The 21140-nt window shown below is 44.6% G+C and overlaps 1 protein-coding gene across 8 annotated transcripts in view; it reads left to right on the top strand.

Annotated features, from left to right (window-relative positions):
- LOC120504263 (LIM domain containing preferred translocation partner in lipoma) overlaps positions 1-21140 on the top strand; it is a 336133-nt gene that overhangs the window by 83051 nt on the left and 231942 nt on the right. For 3 of the 8 annotated variants that reach the window (XM_039713605.1, XM_039713606.1, XM_039713607.1), the window contains one exon: positions 12187-12251. The exons of 3 other annotated variants lie outside the window; for them this stretch is intronic. The gene's annotated coding sequence lies outside the window, so the exon portion shown is untranslated. Of the gene's footprint in view, positions 1-12186; positions 12252-14164; positions 14185-16809; positions 18190-21140 lie in introns of those variants that run through there. 2 more of the 8 variants (XM_039713613.1, XM_039713612.1) reach the window with 2 other exon arrangements.

Consider the following 21140-nt stretch of genomic DNA (forward strand, 5'->3'; position numbering starts at 1 on the left):
CATCTGAAATACCCAGTGGTGAGAAAGATACACAATACAACCTTTAATAGAAGATTTTTGAAGCAGTTTAATTCATTTTGAGAACTACTTTTTACTTCCTAAAATCTCCAGCACTTCAAAATGGTCTTGAGATTTGCAGAAAAGATCACTTCCAGCAGTAGCTAATAATAAAAGGTGGGGAGGAAGAGTGACTTCTCTTAATAGCATGTTCTTAAGACATCTCAATGACTCGTTTGATGAATCAGTGATGAATTTTTTTTACCTGAATCTCCTGGCAATTCCCTTAACCTGTATGACATGTTAAGCTCATTATAATTTTCCTTTCTTGTTTATTGAGTTGTAGATTTTTTTTTCCCCTCCTCAACAAAACCGAAATTAATTAGGTCTGCTTAAATCAAGATGAGGACAAGTCTCCCAGCTGGCAAGAATATGATTGTATGGTTGGAGAGGTGTCACTGCTACAGAGAAAAATGGCTTGGTAGTAGTTTTTCAAATTGCTTTTCAAATCTATGCTCATTTTAAGGGCATTTTCTCTTGAATTGTCATGCAGTCCCAAGGTACTGAAGACATACTCAAACAAGCGTATCCAAAAGTCAGCCTCTCAGAAATCTTAGGAACTATCTGGCTTTGGGTCTCTGCTCCTGAGCCAGTAGAAGAGGAAGCAGGCTTTTGGTTTAGGCAGATCTGGCCAAAACCAGATTTGTTTGCGTTTGTGCACCAAGTTTTGTTTTGTTTTCTTTCTGGAATAGTGACTGTATATATAATGTAATGTGGGAAAAGATTAAGTAAACACCTTTCAGAAAAGCTTTAACAGACATTTGGCAGAAAAGTAAGAAAAAGATGATTTTTTTCATTGTTTCCTCAGAGCTCAGCAAGCCATTCTTTTGAGTCAAGGTGAATTGTTGATGTATTTGCAGGACTAAATAGCCGTTTCTAAGGTGCAGATAAATAGTCTGCAAGCTTCCAGATGCTGCCAGGAGGAGAAGTAAACATTTAGCTTTGGAAATATGCATATCACTTGCTCAGATCCCCTGCCCTTGAAGGATTTCTCTTCTTGTTTGTTGATGTTTAATAGCACAAGAAAGGCCTCAGTTTGGAGCAGTTCTCTGTTGGCCAGCTCTGTAGCTGTCAGTGAGGTGAGCCACAGTCCCTGCAGGTGGATGGGAAGAGCCAAGGAGCAAAGGAGAGAGGGTGAAATTGGAGATTCTGTCAGTGTTTCAGTACAGCTGAAGTGCAAGACTGACATTCCTTAGCAGTGGTGAACGGTAATGCTGTGCTTCCAGCCTGTTCCTGAGAGTGTTGGATATTTCTCTGCCTGCTGGAGGGCAGCTGGGGAGAGGAGAAGCATTTTACCTTAACTTCATCTGAGCTGAACCAGGGGGAGGAAATCCTGACCCTTCAGCTTTGTGGGATGATAAGAAATTAATTTGTAATCCCCAGGCAGGTTCAGAAATTTTAAACATCTACCTATCTGCTGTTTTCTTGCTTTTGAATCAGAAGTTGGAAAATACCAGCATACATGAGTTGGATTTCCATCTTTATACATCCAGTCACTTCGTTTTTAAGTACAACATCTTGTGTGTGTTCAGGTGCTTGCCCCACATGGTGGCACACTGAATTGTAAAAATTGAAATTAAACCCAGCTTCCACTTCCCAGAAGAATGGTGCAGTTCCCACTGAAGATCATGCTGTCCTGAGCTCTCTCACAGTTCCTGCTTGATGACATTCTTCCCCCCATCATGAATTAAAGCGTGGTGCTGAGTGCCCATTCAGAAACAGCCATGTTTCAGTGGCAGATGAAATTATTCCTGGCTCTATGAGTTCGTAAAACACTTTGGGATCTTCCAGAATGGAATATGTTGTTGTTTGTTTGTCTGAGGCAGTATTTTCACCATGTTTTATTTCAATTGCTCCTGTTATATGTGTTGATTTTCATTATATCTTCAGATAAGCCTCACATGAAATGGGCTTCTGTTTTGTTTTCTCACCAGAGGAGTGATTCATATTCAAATTGAAATGTTGTATTGCTCTAAGCCAACCTTCTCCCCATGCGCTAATGGGAGAAGAGGGAGAAACAGGCATGGACCAAGCAGGATTATTTTTCTCCTACTGCATTTAGAAACTTTCCAAATGGCTTTTCAGGAGGACACGTGGACTTGCCTTGCATGGGAGAATCCTGGTCTTGTATGTTTTAAGAATCTCAAATGAGCTTGTTTGTCCTCAGTTGTCTCTTTAGGCTGCAGACCCATATGACACTAGCATTGTTATCCAAAAGAAACAAAAAAGATAATTTATGATCCCTTTTAAGTTGAGGTGATTTTTTTTTGATGGTCCTATATTTTCTCTTTATTCATAACACTAATTTTAGGAAAGTTACTGGCACTAGTCTTAGGGCAGTGACTCCACAGGCACCTTCTGCAGCATGGCCAAGGCCACCAGCTTGTGGTCTCTGCTCCTGCCTGATGCTTTCTCCAAGGGAGCTGGTTGCCATCTACAGGAGAGGAAAACTGCACAGTGTAGCAGATGTTCCTGTTCTGGTTAGAACTGGATGTCCCAGTACAAACTTCCTCAAGAAGTTTTTCCACGGTACTCAAAAAATGGAGGGAAGAGATGCTGAGATTCCAGCTGGGGTCCCGTGTGTATTTATGGTTGTGTTGCCCTGTCACCTGCAGCTCAAAGTGAATGTCATTGTAGATCTCGTGGAGCCTGGTGCCTGTTCAATAAGCACCCAGACTGAGATAACAGTGTATTTAATGGAAATCCATAAAATATAGGTGAATATTCTCACCTTAGCTAAAGTGACCTAGCTGAGCCTACTCAAGAGGATATTTACTGTGTTTTAAAACACAGCTCAGTCTATCTCTTCTTGGTCTTTCCAAGCTAGGGTTGGGCAGATGAAATGATCCTTCCCCATTCACCCTTTTCATTTTCACAGTTTGTGTAACTGTTTGAACATCGTTAAGGTGCTCTCAGGTTTTGACATAAATGAGGAGACATTGAAACTTTTTTAAAGTAGCACCTGAGGAGCTGCTGGGCCTTGGAGGATCTGCTGCCTTGAATGAAATCCTGGTGACCACATTCTGTGTGCTGCTGTGACAGTTCAGTTACACCAACAGGCTGGGGGCATTGCAAGGGTCAAAAACGTTTTGCACTTTTGTTGGCGTAAAATAAGAATTTATGAGAGAGTTTTTCCAAGGAGGAAAAAAGAGAAGAAGCTGTGACAGATCTTCATAGCTGATGGTAGGTTCATTCACCACAGGAGAGCTGGTGAGACAAAAGTGACACCTTGGTTACACATTGCCTAAACACTTTCTGACTTAAGAGCATTTGAGCTGGAATCACTTGCAATTAGCATGGGCTTGGCAGAAACTGGCACTGCTGCTGTTTGTGCAGAAACTGCTTGCACAGCCCAGTTGTGCCAGGGGAAAAACTGCTGTTAGCAATTAGCACAGGGGTAGTCCTGAGGTGGTGTCTGTGCTGGGGCTGCTCGTAGAGCAGCTGATGTCCCTAATGGCACAGCAGCACATATGTCTGTCACCCATACCCAGTCTGTCATGCAAACATTATGTTCTTTAACCTATTTGTCATCATTGCCACACATTTTTTAGGCAGCTATTGGTGTCTGGGAGCTTTTAACTGCATTGCTTGCGAGAACCTCGGCATGCACATGATCCAGGGAGGTGTGACCATGGCTCTGCTCTTCACAGCCTGCTTTGAGGCAGTTTCCTCAGCTGGCTGTGGTCAGGCTGAGGCGGAGTGCAACCTGTTGTAGGCTCAAATGACCCAGCTGGGAACAATTGCCCAATTGACACAATAAATTATATCTGAGTCTGTTAAATTGAGTAAATAATGAGGACCACAGGGCACCTGCTGATCCCCATAACCTGTGCTGCTAGAGGCTGGGCATTCTCCTGCCTGCCTGATGGAGCCTTGGAGCTTGTGAGTGGGTGGCGTGGGAACTGGGGACAACTGAGGATTCGTACAGGGATGCAGAGTTGCTCCTTGGGGCAGAACAAGAAATATGTGATTCTTGGCCCTAGAATGAAGAAAGCAAGACGCTTTGGACTTGTTGCAACCTGTACAGTCTGTGAATGTTTTCTTCTTGTCAGATGCTGCTGTCACACAAGTTATTTTCTTGCCAAAGGGCAGGGAATGAACTAGCAAAGTGGGAGAGAGGGCTGCGTGTTACAGAAATCAGTGCACTAAATGTGCAGTTCTTTACTTTCTGCTTTTGCAGTGTTTATTTACCTATAGGATTTGGTGGGGGCAGAAGGGATGGTGGTGGAGGACGTTCATCTGTCTCATCCAGGAGAAGGCGTGTGTTCAGATGAGAAAGCATTATGCATACAATGCCTGAAATCAGCCCTTAAAATAGCACACTCCACATCTTAGTAATGTATTGAATATATCTGGATAAGAAACAGTCTGATTGAAGTATTGAGCTTATTGTAGTGTGTCTGCTGTGACTCATCAGGAAATTGAAAGTCTTGGGACAAAACTCACCCCCCTTTTTGGGAGAGACGGGAATTAGTCGTAGATGGGAGGTAATTAATTGTTCTGTGATTGCCGTAAATAGGTACTGAACAACAAGCTTGTACTGAAATATTTATATCCTAAGCCCTGTCTTGTGAGCGCAGCTATCCAGAGTCTCCATCAGACAGAGACAGTGAAAAAGAAAGTTCTTTGGAATGAGCAGCACTTCCACCTACATGCGTTTAAGCGAGACTGGTTGGAGGTGAGCTGGTAGGCTGCATGCTGTAATAAGCCATTTACTAGGATAATGGCTGTAGGCTACAAATGCTGTTTCTGCTTAGTCTGTCTGTTCAATGCAAACATTAAAAAAGAAAAAGCTCTCTCCCTCAGTAAAGTCTGTAATACTCTTAATCCCCAGTGTACTCCATGAATATTAACCCAGCCAGTGTCACAATACCCCATGGAGGCAGATGATGCATGTGCAGCCTTTCTCATCTACTGGGGAAACTGAGGCTCTGGGAAGGACTTAAGCATTCTGGTTTTGGACTGGGACAAAATTTTGGGCAACAGCGTGGCTTGATGGTGAGTAGGCACCTGCTGGCTGGCCCTTGGTGGGAGCATGGGAATTACGATTTTCAGGGTCTAATCCCATAAATTTAGGGTTTCATTTGGAGAGATTTGCTGCCTGCTGTTGCAGGCAGTGCTGCCCTGCTTGTGGAGTCACAGAGGGTGCATTGGCACAGCTGGAAGAAGTGGATTGTGAGGGTAAGGGTATGTGCAGGAATATCTCTGTAATTTACTGCGTAGCTGTAGCCATTATGTGTCTGTCTGACTGCAGGATATTGCTGGGAATCCAGATGTTGAGAAAAGAAGCAAGAGAATCAAGATGATCAAATACCTGTTTAAAAAAACAGTGCCCAAGGAAAAGGAGCTTGATGGCTTTGTGTTTGTCTGCAGTGAAGTCATGGCAACAGAGAACTCATTTAGCAAAATTAACTGTTTCTCTATCTTACAAAAAAAAAAATCAAATTAAAACGATGCAAGGGAACATCCTTTTATCTAAAGCAAATGAGTCCATTTGTGCCAAAGCAAGGAGTCATCCTGGGGAGTTTGCTCCAGAGAGCACATATTTTATTGGTACAGAATGTAACAGTTGTCCCAAAGCCATAACTGTAAAAGCATGGTGCCTTAGGCGAGCACTTACAGTAACAGGAAAACCAAACTTAGGTTTCCGCACCTGCATGGTGTTGAAATACAAGCATGATTTTAAGCTTTTGGTTGTTTGGGATTTCAGCTCAGTTAAGATCTGGATGCAGCTTTCAGGAATATAATCTCTTTGAAGCTCCTTATGGATAGTGCTTAGTTTTGAAAGTATCTGAGGACAAAATGCTGATGCTGCATTGGCTTGGGTGCACCCAAATACTTGTAAAAAACCAGTTGTCTCTAGGTCCCTTTGACTTACATTAGACCATAGGCTTCTTTGTGCCCAAGACTCGTTTTAATCTCCTAATTTAAGTGCTATTTGAAATAATTCTCACACAAGCCCCAGAGATGACTCTTCTGTGCTACTTCTGTTTTGACATTAACTGCCCACCTTCAGGCACAGACCACTCTGTGAAGCAGCACAAGAGGTGAACCACACTCTGACTGTATTGGTAGGCATGAAAGTTCATTTTACATCACTGAGAATCTCATATTTGGAATTCAGAAATTGTTCATCTTGGTAATGAGCAGGGGCAAGCTCCAGGGAAAATATCACGAACTCAGATGTGTTGCTTGAGGCGCCTGGAAAGTGGCGTTTCTCTTAAGCAGTGTTTTCCAACCAGATTTTACTTTGTGGTTCTCTGGGAGATGGTTTTAGGCAACACCTTATGGTTTCCCTGAAGGTGTCTGACAGCAGAGAAGCAGAGTTTTTATCTGTATGAAGGAGTGCAACAGTTTGGGGGAGATTTTAAGGATGATTCAACTTTGAGATGTCTTCTGTCAAAAATGTTGGGTAAGCTTCAGACTAATTGGAAACTTCCCCTTTCGTTGAAATCACAGAATCCCAGAATATTTCGTTTTGGAAAGGACCCATAAGGTTCATTGAGTCCAAATCTTAAGTCAGTGCTCACCATGTGAATGTAAATTGTTTTCCATTGGTTCTCATACCTGGATGACACTGATGCCTTTCTCCTGCAGCTTTAACTTTGGTTTAATGAAAGAAAAGTGAATACTGAGTGTATGGAAGGAGTTCTGATCAGTGTAGGAAAACCACAATCATTGTATATCTAGGTAGATCACTCAGATGTTATTTTGAAGGTGATCCATGTCAAAAATAAATGTTTAAGGGTTCTTTTTGGAAAGCATCCCTTTCAGGAGGGACCTCATGTGAATAGTGGAGCCCCTCACACTGCTGGATCACACTTATCAGGTGGGTTGCACAGGCTGGCTGGGGGTTGTTGACACTTCCCAACTCAGGCTGGTGTATTTGCAGTAGTGGCCTGTTTCTTTCCACTTGTTTTCTCATCCCCAAGCCATAGTCCTTGGTTTAGCTGTTAACAGTGTGGGAGCAGAAGATCCAGGCTGAAGCAGCCTCCTGGCACAGCCATTCCTGTGGGCTTGGGTATTGCCATCAGGAGAGGGGAGTGCAAGGGGGTGAAGGTGGGAGGGCAAAGCCCAGGTTTGCACATCAGATGTTGTCAGAGGCTTTTAAGGAGTAGCAACTCACATATCAGGCTTTCTCCGGCGAGGGATGAGATCCCCAAACCAGAATGTTCACAAGTGAGGCAGCCCCAGCCCTTTGGGTTGTCCCAACACGCTTGGGGAAGATAAGCACAGAGGAAAAGCCTGAGGAACTGCTGCCAAACGACTGGGAAGATGCAGCCCACGGTGTCTGTTGTGTCTGAGATCTCTGTAAAGTCTCTCGCATCTTTCCTCAAGTTTAGTTTTCCAGTGGAGGCTGTTGCAGTAATGAGAATGTCTCCCATCTGCTGCTCACATGGCTTGGCACATTTAGCCAGAATATATATATTTTTATTATGGGGTTAGCCAGTGGTAACCATGACAATTAGACTTATCACGCAGCAGTTTTTTTTCCCTCCTTGAGTCAGTTTGAAATGCTGACAATTAAATGGATACAGTACACTTTAGAGATCCATCAGTCTCTTTGTTGTCTTGACAACCAGAGTATATTTAGAAATGTAACAAGTACATGGAGTTCAATTGCACTTTTGCTAAAACATAGTTTTGTAGCTTGAGAATTTAATCTGTTGTTTGTAGATCCAGGTGCTTATTTGAGCTATGCCTGACTTTCTCTTTGGTCTCTCTGGGAAGCTCCAACATTGGCTGGTGGAAGGAAGGTCCTTGTCAAGCAGGGAGCAAACCTGCCCACTGTGTGTGGCAGGGGCTTGGGTGAGGGGCTGGCAGCCACTTTCTGTGTGCTTGTAGCTATTGATTTGTAGTGCAAGAGGAGCATGTGTGGTTGTCCCAGATGTTTGCCTCTGCAGATCCAGCTCAGCAGACAGGGCTGGGGAGCCGTGAGCAGCATGTCCAAACAACCTCTCCAAGATGAGCTGCTGTCAGGGTTCAGTGGCGCTTTGGTAGAGGAGGTACAGTGGTACAGTGTCATGCTGCATGACACTGGCAGACTGTGATGGCTCTCCTGCCCCTGAGCTACCCAAGCTTTGGTTGCAACTCTTGCCATGGAAGCAATAGCAAGGACTGTTTCTCCATATAATTTCTTCTGTTTTGTCTTTGATTTGATGGGGGCGTGTTTCTTGGATTTTAGCAAAATACTACTACTGAATTTTTTTTTTTTAATTCCTTCCAGTTTGACTGGCAAAATTGAGTTCATCCTCTCCCTGCTGAGCTGGAATAGCAGTGTGTGGGCTAGCTGTCTGGAGCTATGGATTTTTAAGGCTGCATCTAGGACTGGAAGAGAAGGAGGGAATGACGATGGAGTGCACTTTGTGAAGCTCTAAATAAGCCTGTCTCCCAGCCCCCCTGTGCACACAGTGATGGTGGGTGTGCGTGGAGTGTCTGTGTTACTCCTTGCCCTTTCCCTTTTGAGCCAGGAGAGAGCTGTGGTCAGTGCAGGCACCTGTGTGGGTGTGACAGCTGTACCTGCAAGTGTGGTGACGTGCCAGCCCAGAGGAGCAGCTGAGATGTGTGGTCTCCATCTGCTGCCACCCTACAGCCCAAAGGCTACGAGACAGGGGCTGGCACCACAATGTCCTTGTTGCTCTCTTGTCACAGGACCTGGCAGTGCCATTGCCTTGCCCGGCACACTGGCTTCAGATCTGACTCTGGATATGTATGGATCAGAGTATTTCCCTGGCCTGAGTGATAAATGAATAAATGAAAGTCAGATGAGGAAATGGCTCAAATGTTCCCCGTTGCTCCTCTACCTGGCTGACACAGAGTTGTCCTGGTCAGGGCTGTCCCTTTAGAAGGCTCACAGGCTGAGATGCTGCTAAAAGGGACTTCTTTGTCGTGAGGTGTTGATGACCTTTCATAATTGGCACCTGAATGCCATGGCAGGGATGGGATGCTTGTGTATTTTCTGTAAAACTTGAAGCAAGACTCCTCCATTTCTCCCTGTATTAGGCTTGGCTGTTACTTGATTTCTGGCAATATAATTTGGTCAGGAGAAGTAAAAAAAAAAAAACCAAACAAAACAGAATTCTCCTTTATCAGCAGGTCTGTGGCAAAGCAGCAATCTGAACAGGAGATTGGTTACAGCAGGTGGAGTGGCCTTTTGCTGGAGGGACCTGGTTCATTTGGTGAGATGGTTTAAAGAAGACAATGTTGTGCCCATGGCATGAGTGTAGTGGTGTTCATCCCTGGGCAGAGATCCGTAAAACTGGTCAGGAGTGCTGCTCTGCTCCTGGGGAGCACGGCCAGCATGGGTTTGCCACTGGGATGGCAGAAGGTGAGGAAGACTCCATGGAGTGGTGTCCACCCTGAGGTCAGCTATTAGGGACAGTGACAGCCACCAAACTGTATCTGTATTTCCTTGCCTGACATCTTGTCTATGCACTATACCCAAAATATTAATGAGGCGCAGAAGGAGGACAGAATTCCATGATTTTGCTTCAGGTTTGCCACTGGGATGGTTTATTACCAGGAGGTGAGGAAGACTCCATGGAGTGGTGTCCACCCTGAGGTCAGCTATTAGGGACAGTGACAGCCACCAAAATGTATCTGTATTTCCTTGCCTGACATCTTGTCTATGCACTATACCCAAAATATTAATGAGGCGCAGAAGGAGGACAGAATTCCATGATTTTGCTTCCTTCTTCCCTGTGTTTCTTTTTCATTCATTAGCTGTCAAATAATGTGGTTGATTTCTCAGTGTATATGCGCAGCTCAGTTTAGGTTTTGTATTTTCTTTCTTCTCTCTATTTCACCAATTTCCCAATGAAAATCCCAAACCATAGTTATTATATTTCCACTCCAGCTCTGTTTGTGGACTGTTAACATGCTTTGTTCCAGTGTTTAATAGCTGATGGGGTTTATTCTTAAAATATAACCACCAAAACCTAACAATCCTAATGACTATTCAAGAGTGCTTTAAACAAGTTATCCCAATCCATCTGACAAGGATAATGGTCTTCTATTAGAAGATACTTAGCTGGAGGTTGGATGAGCTGTAATGTTTATGGGTCTGTAGATCTGTAACCAGACAAACTCAGAATGACTCTTGGATTTCAGTGGAGCTGTATTTGTTTATTACAGCTGAGGCTTAGGCAGTACTTTAGATGCAAATTGCAACCTCTGTGAAGTTAAGTGGGGTTTTGATTTAATTTCTGGAAGCAGTAATGTCCGCAGAGAAGCGAAGAGCTGGGACCCGCACAGCCTGAAGTCTGTAACTTTGGGTTGCTCCCTTTCACTTACTGTCAAGATCAGATTCCCTTGGCTGGGGCTACTGATTAAAATGCAGCTTCTCTTAAGCATCTCCTAGAGGCAGGCAAGAGAGGGTGGAAGTGCAGCCTATGCAGATTATGTATCTCTCTCCGCATTTTGCAGAAGATGCCAGTGCTTGGGTGGTTCTCTCTGACTTGTGGTGGGGTTGTTGACCTGGAGCTTGTGCTCTCAGCTCCAAAAATGCAAAGGCTCTGTGCTGAGTTATCTGGCTCTGATGGACAGAGAGCTGGGATCCCCTTTCCCCCAGCTTACCCGTGTCCATGCAGCAGTCAGGAGACATGGACCACTGCTCATCACCCCCACTGTGTGTGGCATAAGTGATTCACCATGCATTCATTTCTGGTCACATAAGGGCCATCACTTTAAAGCAGGCTTGAGACATAGGTTAGTGTTAGCTATTTGAAGTCTGAAGTCTGAAAGCAACATCAAACAGGGAGCAGAAAATGTATCATGCACAGAAAAATCTCTGGGATTTGCTTCTCCCTTTAAAAAATAATAGTAATAAATTCCAAACTGTTTGCATATGCTGTCTCCTCTGTGGTCAGGACACCTGTCTGCCTCTTTGCTGATACTTGATACAGGCTTACAGCGCTTGCAAAAATGTTAACGTGAATTTTTTGTCATGGCAAATATGAAAAGAATATCCAGTGTCTGTGTGGGCAGGTTCTCAGCAAATTTTTCTCTGCTTTTTGCACTTCGGTGAGGATCTGAAGCAACTGCTGAAATTCTGCTGCCCTTCCTTCACCACACACCAGGAAGGCAAAGCTGCTGCCCTGCCAGACCTGGTTCTCCTGAGCAAGACAGCTGATGGTGGGGCTAATGAGTTTTAGCCTGGGTTCATTAAAAAATAATATATGCAACTGGCTAGAAGTGGATCTCCTTCTCTTTAATGACTTTTGATCCTGGGCTGATTTCAGGAAAATAGGGGTGAGGATACAGTTAGGAGGAGCTGGGGGTCACCTGGTGTCACCAGGAGCATGGTGGGCTGGGAGACCAGGGGTGTGCTGAGGTGGACCTTTTGCTAGTTGTCACTTGTACTTTTTAAACTTGCTAGTTGCTTCTCCAGGACTGAGATTAAAGGAAATAGAAAACATCAGAGTAAGCTCAGATATCAATAAGCTGGAAGTATTAAAGACTGCTGGTTGAGAGAAGCTTGTGGTAACTTGAAAAAACTGTGTTTTCTCTTTAATTGGGTGTCTTTGGAGGCACCCAGAAAGGAAACCAGGGCCAAAGGTGGAGGTAGGGTTTGGACTGTCTCACCCTGACTCTTTTCTCACAATGGCTGTGTGTTTAATGCTTCCCATCTCTGCTCTGGTGCTCCTTGATGCTCACATGGCCAAGCCAGTGCTGTGGGAGTGACTCAGGCTTGGCCTTGAGCAGTGGCTGAGGCTTGGGAAGAAGAGGCCCTTTAAGCATGAGAGGCAGAAGGGCGTCTGGTCAGGCTTTGAAAGAGACTTTGTTACCTGCAGCCCTTACGTCAGTGCCTTTCACCAGCTCTGCAGTGATTTAAAACAAGTAGCTTCTCTTCCAAATAAACCTCAGCTACCCCAACACTTGCTCAGATGTAATCTGTGCTGCCAGCGAGTGAAAAAACCCCTATATGGGTCAACACAGGGACAGACTGACACATGACTTGTGTCAGAGGGGAGGAAAAAAGGCTATGGTCTGCTCTGTACAGGAGGGCAGCTGGCCTTAGGTGCCCTTTTGGGGCTGTTTTCTTGGCGAGGCATTACAGCCAGCTTGATTTACTTTCTGCTTTTACGGTGAGCAAAACATTGATTCTGACCTTTCTGTTTGCACCCACAGAGGTTCCTTGGAAGAGCCTGTCTGTACGTCTGACTGGGTGCCTGACAGGGCTGCCTTGCTTCCAGGTGAGGAATGGATCAGCTCCCAGGGCTTTTGCCAGCTGCTGAGTTAAGGGACAGTGGGAAGACCTCAGCACCATTTTTGGTCCTTCAGCAGCTGATGGGCATTTCTCCAAAGCCTGGGGTGGTGGGATGCCAGCCTGCCCAGGAGGCTTGAGGTGGTTTTACTGTTTCTGGGTCCAAGTTTGGAATTAGCAAACATGCAGGCCCTCCTGCAGACTGGGAGTGTTGCATGGGAGCAATTGCTTGGTCCTGTGGGTTGTGTTGCTTTCACTTCATTTTTGAACAAAGCTTTCCTGCTTGTGGACCTGAACTCATTCCCCATCCATGACGTGGCTTTCTGCAGGCTGTGGATGTTCTCTGCAGCTGGTGATGGAGGGTTGGCTTTATTGTTAGCTGAATCTGTGTTTCAGTGGACAAATAGAAATTAATGTGAGGAGCAAATGAATTCATTCTTCAGAATTGCCACTTCTGTCATATTCACTGGAGATATTTAGCTGTGACTTGAGGATCACCACGATGAACCACCCCAAAATATTGTAGGAGTCCCTTGCTGGATTATGTGTAGGACACAAACTGTCCTTTGTGCCCATCCCATGATAGAATGGTGTGATTGCAGGAAGGGTAAGATTGCAGGGCAGGACCAGTGTCAGGGCAGTGGGTCTGTCCTCAAGCCTCTCTCAGCTGTGCCACCCCAGGAGACAGAAGGGTGCTGGAGGTGCTGCAAAGTCATGGCAATGGGGGGAAGAAAGCAGCTTGTGCAGCCCTGCTGAGAAGAGGAGAATGAGTGACCAACTCCCCTGGTGGTTGTGACCAGTGGAGCTTCTTTGTTTGCTGTGATGTTACCTGACTTTAGGAGCATGAGATGGTCCCAAATCAGGAACAGTGAATGTTCACTCTGTTGTGTCAGTGAATTTAATTGTGCTCTCATTCTTCTCTTTTGATACACAATGTATGTCCCTACTTTCTGCCTTTATCCTCTTCTTGAGTCTAATTTTTGTGCTTTTTTGGGTTTTTTTTTTTTTTGTGGGTAAATTATGTCTAGGTAGAGATGAGATTTTAGTATCCTGTTTACTGCAAACAGTTGGGGCCATTAATAAATGTTGACAGACAAAGACAGACCAGGGATTAATAAGTAGAGGACAGGAGATTAATAGCAAGAGCACAGAATCTAGTTCAAGGCCTGATCTTCCCAGTTGCTGGGCTATGGAAGATTAATGGTAGCTCTTCTGCTAGCTTCTCACTCTTTCTGTGGTAGCTTTCTTGGCTAGGTTTAATAAACCATCCCAGTGGGCTGCTATAAATATGAAATCTAGGAAGGAGCCCATTGTTAAATTAACTTAAGATGTCCTTATGTTAACTAAATGAGACAGTATTAGTTTTGCTTTCTAGTCAGCACTTGAGCAACAACATCAATGCATTTGTGAGTGGCGAAGTCAGATTTTCAAGTGCTTACAACTCCTCTCAAGACAAAAACATATCACAAAATATGTTTTGTGAAGCAAGCTGTGTCTGACAAATTGGTTTTTTACTCTGTGTCCTGTGCAAGAGATTGATTTCTCTTCTCTTGACTGGGTTTTCAGCTTCATTTCTGTGAAAAATTGGGCTCTTGACCTGTTGCATCTGGTCTCCCATTAGGTTTAGTGTGAGATTAGATCATTGCAAGAAAACACTAGCTTTGCAAAGAGCATTCCTGGTTAAATTTGTGGGAGAACCATAGAACATGGGACTGCATCACAGAAAGTTTTATTGTGATAGAAAGCTGTGTGCTATTGAGGGTATCCTGTACAGAAAGTCAACTTCAAACTCTTTCTTTTTAGGCTGTAACTGTTGATTTAAGCACTCCTGTTGTCTTTTGACCTCTGCCCTCAGGTATTTTCCACAGTCTCTGCAAAGATGATCCCCAGCCCTTGGTTCATAAGGTTATAGTGATGTATAGGTGTGTGCATGGCCGTGTTGGGAAGGAAGCAGCTGTGTCCCTGTAACAATGAGCATGATGCAGCTGGGACTGACATCAGAACTGCATGCAGCAATAGCTGAATTTCTTTTCTGGGGAAGAAAGCCTATGCACTGCTTTGGTGGCCCTGTAACAAAGCTTTTCCCCTCTTGTCTGCTCTTGCATGCAGTGCCCTTGGCTTTTCAGAAGTTAATTGATTTGTCTATATTATGAGTCTCTCTTTAATTTTATTTGTGTAAAGAAGAACACACGCTAATCTTTCTCCAGAGAAATGTTTTGCCTTGCTCCTCTTTGAACGTTGGCCCTGGGTCTGCTGTCTCTTAATGAGTCTTTAACTACACAGCTATGGTTCCCACATGCTCCAGCCTTGACACACACATACTTGTACACCCACGTGCCTGCTCCCAGCTGGACCGAGCCTGCCCGCTCCCCTCGCTGCGGGCTTTGTGTGCAAGGCAGCACTTCCCTGGGAAGTGTGACAGGGGGCTTTATACCTACACAGAGAGATAGACTAAGCCTCACATGAGCTTGTCCTGGGAGTTGGAAGGGCTGTAACCTCTTTACCAGCCTGTCCTCCCACCCTGTGGCTTGTTTAAAGTGCATCTCCAGGAGCGCACAGTGGATTCCTGTGGGCTGCGCTGCCTGCGGCGAGGACCCGAGCGCCCGATGCTGAATTACTGTCTGGAATGCCACTGGCTGCCAGATCCTTGATAGCTTGTTTTTAATGAAGATTCCTCCTGTAATTCCTAGAATATCTTGCAGTGCAGAAAAAATGAGCGGTGTGTGTATTTTGCTGTGGGCTGAATTTTTTCCTGCTCTTCACAGTTCCCTCCATGAACAGAGAGGAGGAGGAGGAGAAGGAGGGGGAAGCAGCTGACTGCTTTTTTTTGTTGTTGTTTTTGTTTTTCTACTTGACTTCTGTGAAATGTGTGGCGATCAATCGCTCGCGACTAACAAAATGTTTTTGTTTCTCTTAGCAAAAGCATATGGGAGCTGCAGGAAAAGCATATGGGCGTTTTTAGGAAAACATATTGGTGAATGGACAAATTATAGCGGTGCCAATATGTTTTGGATGTCTGGCTAGACCACTACTACTGCCACACTTGCTGGCATGCAGACACATCCAGAAGATTTCCAGCATGTGAGGGGTGTGTAGCTGCTCCTGGGGAGTGGCAGGCTGGGCTGGATGAAGCCCCTGCTGAAGCGGTGCTGTGATCCATCTTTGGGGTGTGTGACAGCCTCATCATGTCCTGGGCTAAGCTCTGGGCTGATGGTTATGGCAGCATATCCATTCTGTCAGGAGATGGAGCCCAGAGGTCCACTTGCAGCTGGCTGCAAGCAATGATAATGGTAACCATTTTTCTTTCCAAAGCACTGGACTGCAGTCCGCATAACACCTGAGCTTCTTGCAAACAGCTAGGCAGCCTCTGGTTTTCCTCTGCTGCTCTAGCAAGATCTTTGGAGAAATCAAAAATAACAGACATCAAGTGGTTTGCTTTTCAGGAAATGCAGAACATTGGTAGTATTGTTTCTGGTCCCAGTCCTGTTTGCCCTGGTATTGGTGATCCAGAGAAAGGGGTCCATAATCAGGGAGCTGTAAGGAGATTAAATTGTCTAGGCTGGTGGGCTCTGGTGGCTCGCAGCATCCCTGCTGTGGACCCCTGTCCATGATGTCCTGGATGGGTAGCTCCGATGGGACAGCCCTTCCTGCCCACCCCAGCAGTGAGGGAGTGCTGCCTCTGTCTGGGATGGGCATGGCTGGGCTGCAGAAGGGGGCCAAACACATGGCTGAAGACTGGCGGGATAAGCAAGATGCACATCTGGGCAGTCATTTGGATGTTGCAGGGTTCATTTGGGTTATGAACTGGCACTCAGATATTCCGAGTGGTGATTCGGCACCTTTTAGTGCTCTCCCTCTTTGCCAGCTTCAGGATGATTTGCTAGTGAGTAATTTTACATTATTTAATGTAGCCACTTTCCTTATAGCTCTTTTGTTCTGTGAAACAATTCCTTATTTTATTATGCAAACAGTACATTAAGATCCTTGTGGGCCTAAGTTCCCAACAGTGCTTGAGATGACAGCAGAGAAGTAGGTTATTTCAGAAATCATGATTCTCTCCTCTAGAAGCTTTCTTGGAGTTCTGCTTTAACTGCCTTTGATATTATACGTGCTTAAAAAAAAGGGCTAAAAAAAATTCAGTACTTCCTAAATGTTATAGAGCTCAAAAAATACACTGTATGCCTTGTCACAATATTTAATACAGAGTGCTATTTACAGTAATGAATCAAAATGTCAGTTTTTAAAATATGAACTGTCAAAGTGTTCCTACTTCGCAGAAAACTTTGATATGACAGTTTGTTAATCATATGACTATTACATCAAATGTGTCTAAGAGTACTTTTGCTCGACAAAGTCTTTTTTTATTCTTTTCCCCTCCCTTTTCCCTGTTAATTCTGGCAGGGTTGTTTGACTGAATGCACTCTGATTAGAGGTCAGAAGAATCCAGAGCTGAATGCTTTTGTTTATGGACAGAAGGGATGTGTCAGTGCCTGTGTTCTTGCTGGTCATGGTCACCTAATCTTAGGTACAGCCTGGTTTGGATCATGTCTCCCTTGTGAGCATGGTGGGGTGGTGCTGATGCCTCTGGGGTAACTGCATTTGGGCAGCTGGGCTAAAACTGTCTCTTGAGTAATAAAAAGCCGGCTTGTACTGTAGCATTTTTAATCCCTGCAGCTCTAGCATGAAAGCACAAGTAAAATAAAGATCTCGAGGCTGCCTGTGCATCCTCTATGAGCTGAAGGACTGGTGGGGCAGGGCAGGGCTGGTGCTGCTTCTTGAGCAGCAGGCAGGGGCCTGGGGATGCCAAGGTCTTCTCCCCAGAGTCTTTGATTTTTCTGGACCCAGGTCAAGGAGTGACCTGGGCTCTGATTTCCCTTCCATTAATTTAGACCAGAATGCTTTGCTTTTTTTTATTCTTTTGTTTGCTTATCTGCAAAATGGGAGTAATTAATTGATATTAGTTAACTCACAAGTCTCCTTAAAGCCGATTAGTCAAACAACTGCACTTCTGGTGAAGACAAGGGAGAGCTTATGTAGATAATGGTGCTTTAGAAAACAGCCTCTGGAAGGAGCAGAGGGCTCAGCATGCTAATGTGAGGACTGGAGGCCAGAGAGGAGTCCCAGGTGGAGCAGAGTCATGTACCTCTGCCCAGAATGTCTTTGTGCCTCATTGCCTAAGGCTTCAGATGGATTCTCACTGCTTGTTAAAACTCTCAGTTACCATTGCGTAGGTCTTACAAGTGCAATATTTCTGAGTTGGAGTTGGCCCAGCACAGCTATGGGAATAGGAGGAGTCTAAAAAGGCAAAAGCTGTGTGTCAGCAGTCCAGAAAAGAGGAGTGTAGGCAGTGCAAGACAGTAAATCTTGGAATCAAAAAATCATGGAAAGTTTTGGGTTGGAAGGGAACTTTGAAGACCCTTTAGTTTGAATTCCCCTGTGATGGGCAGGGACACCTTCCACTAGGTCAGGTTGTTCCAAGCCCTGTCCAGCCTGGTCTTGAACCCTTCCAGGAATGGTGCATCCATAGATTTGCTGGACAATTCATTCTGGTATCTTACTGTAAAAAAAAAAAAAAAAAAAAAAAAAAAAAAAAAAATTATCAGGCCAAATCAGATGGTTTTGATTGTGGGTGTTTCTGGGGGCCTGATTGACTTGGAATTTCAGCTGGGCATGTCTGTTAAATAAAAACCTCAGCACCTGCACTAATGTTACTAATGATGATAAGGAGTTGTTTTCAGGGGTGTGGTCACATATTTAAGTGCCCTTTTGAGCAGCACATGGGTGAGCTCTGGGGTGTGGAAGGCCCAGGTAAAGCTGCTGCACACCTCTGAAGCCTGATGTGCTGAGGCCCACTGGGTCTCACCTCTGGAAGGAGATTGGGAAGCTGAGGGCAGTGCTGTAGCATTTGTATCCTGCTGATAGAGGAGGTGAGGAAAAAACAGAGGGGAAGGAGGTGCTGGTGAGCGAGGTGGTGACAGCAGGAGAGGCTTTGCTGGTGGTGGTGCCTGGTGTGGACCCCCAGCAAGCCTGAGAGAAGCTGTTGGGTGAACCAGTCCCCAAAGGGCTCCTACACAAACACAGGGGTGCAGAGGGGCTGCCAGCAGCAAGGGCTGCTGGCAAGCCATGTGTGAATGCATCCCTTTTCAAACCATGTCTTTGTCACCTCCATCGGGCCACTGCTGCTGCGTTTCCTCATCCCACAGAGGAGCGTTGATTATTACTCAATTTTCATTTCAGACAAACCACATTTTTAGTGCGACGATTTTTCTTTTATTATCGTTAGTGGAATGGGTGGAAAAGGAGCTTTAACAGATGTATGATTAGCAGGGCATGAAATTAAAAATGTTTGTGTACAAGGAAAAGGTTGTTTACTAGCGAATTCCTCATTTGAAAATGAAGTGATACTAAGACTGGCAGTGCAATTCTGCAGCAGCCCCCCAGTTCTTTTCTGTCCCTCCCTCAGCAGCTGCAAAATAACAATATTTTTAATGCTACTTTTTAAAAAAAAATAATAACACAATTGAAAAAGTCAGTACCTGCCTTTGGAGGCAGATTATTTAAAGAGGTTTTTCTTGTGCTCTGGCACTGATGGAGTCAATTCAAGAAAATATTTTGACTGATGTTTAAGCCACACTGATTAGGCCGAATTGAATATTTTATATCAAAATTCATTTGGGTGGAAAATAAGGTTCTGATTGAATAATTCTGAGTGTGGGCATGTACCTGGGTGAATAGTACGTCTTGCCAAAATGTTGAAAAATTCATATTTGGAGTTGCTGCTGCAGCATATGCAGAGAGGTGCAGATTAGTATGTAGTACTCAGTTCTTCCCCCATTTTGTGGGTCAGACTTGTAGTGGTTTTGCACAGGAATGGTTTCAGGCTATGGTAGAAAGCCATCAGCTCTTAGATTTTTGTCTTAGAAGTGTGGGGGTTTATCCCCACAGAAAATATCTGTCCTTTTTCCCCCCCACCTCCATGATAATGAAATTTATAGTTTGAGAAAATGATCTTTCTTCTTAGGAGCTTTACCTGTGATGTACAATTCTCAAGTACAGCTGATCTTCCTTGATTTTTTTTAAATTATCACAGAACCGTAGAATATTCTGAGTTGGAAGGGTGGATTAGGATCATCAGGTCCAAGTCCTGGCCCTGCACAGGACACCCCAAGAATCACACCACATGCCCGAGAGTGAATTTCAAAAGAACGAGGTTAAGATGTGTGCATCAGAAACCCTTCATTTGTGTTACTCTGCTGAGATAAGCCCAGTCCTGCCTAGGACTGAACATTTCCCAGGTGCTTTCAATTCTCCCTGTCTCATTCGTTGTCCCCTAAAACCTTTGTGGCCAAGGTCAAGGCTGACACTGGTTGAAGCCTGTTGGGCTGCTTGTTTGTGAAGTTTCACCTGGGTGAGTGTCTGCAGGACCCAGACCTGCGGCATCTTCGTGATGGATTCTGCCCACTGGGCCTGGATGGCACTGAGCAGAAAATAGGAAGAGGGCTAAGAGATTGTTCCTGCACTCTGGGAACAATTGAGACAGAAAATTGCTTCCAGGATTTCTTCACTTTTCCACAGAGAATAATCAGCCTGTGTGATTCTCTGCCACAGGAAATACTGCCTGAATCTGTTACTTAAAGACAGCAAGCAAAGTTCAGATAGCAGCCTGAATACCAAAGGTGCTGCAGAGCAGGGACTGTCCCATATTCAGAGTTGTTTTTTTTTTGGTGTAGTGTCATTTTTTTGCTGTTTATGTCATGGGATATCACAGTGGTGCAACCAGTAGGACTGATAATTGAGTAATGGCTTAGATAGCCAGCATGTTCTGGGTGCACATTTAGACTTTGGTGCCCTAAACAAGAGAACAGATTTGTTTGCTGAGCTTGTAAAGGGGGTTTTGCTTAGCCTGGCGCTTGGATTCTACACCTGAGATTGTGGGGGAGCTTAGCAATTCCAGGGAGGTGATGGATGTCTGGTAATTTCAGTTCTTCTCTTGGCTTGTTTTAATCTTTGCTTCATTGATGTCAGCAAATCACTACTTCTGCACCTTTATTTGTTAATATGGAGGATGGGGCAGCACTTGAGGTCCTTGCTGGGGTTTGTGTTATGTTTCTAATAAGGCCTTTCAACCATGTGTTTTATTCCAACTTTTAGGGGAAATTATTTACATTTTTTGAGTGAGAATAGTTGTGGCCAAATCACTGCATGAGCATTATACCTGCTGGGCTCCAAAATTTGATTCCTAAATTTCCATTAGTGGGTCATACTGGGCCAAAAGATATTGAACTGCTAGAACAGAAAGGAATAAAACAGAATGGAGTTGGTGTTTGGTTATGGGCTCTGGATGCCATTGTTCCTGACTGTTCATCTGGGTAATGTTTGCTTTTGTGTAGTATTTGTCTCTGTCTGTGCTTCTGTGCACATGGGGAAAAGGAGGACAAATATCACTGGGGTGGATTAGCATTAAAAAATAGTTAACTGATCAAAGCCATAAAGCTTGTCCAAGTGAATTCTTCAGAGAAATAGTTTTGAATTTCCCAAGCAGCCGCAGGCCATAAAAGCGAAGCACTATCATTCAGAGATGCAAAAAATCCCTTTCTGATGGAGTGTTGGACCTATTTGTTCCCTTTTAGGAGGGAATTCAAAATGTTTTCTTAATTTTCTTCTGAACAGCTCACTGCTATCCATCATGAGCCTTTGCAAGCTTTGCTCCCCCTCAGTTTTAACCCTCCACTGAGGTCTCTATATTTAAAATCTCTCCATATTTACAATTTGGGATGCCTTTTGACTCTGTGCACTTTGCTCTTACAGACCACACCTTGTCTCTGAGCTCAGAATGTTGTAAAAGAGGGGCTAAATGTTGTTCTCAGTGCCTTGGTGG

Source organism: Passer montanus, unplaced genomic scaffold (assembly GCF_014805655.1).
Source record: "Passer montanus isolate IOZ18808 unplaced genomic scaffold, ASM1480565v1 scaffold29, whole genome shotgun sequence".
In the NCBI taxonomy this organism is placed as follows: Eukaryota; Metazoa; Chordata; class Aves; order Passeriformes; family Passeridae; genus Passer; species Passer montanus.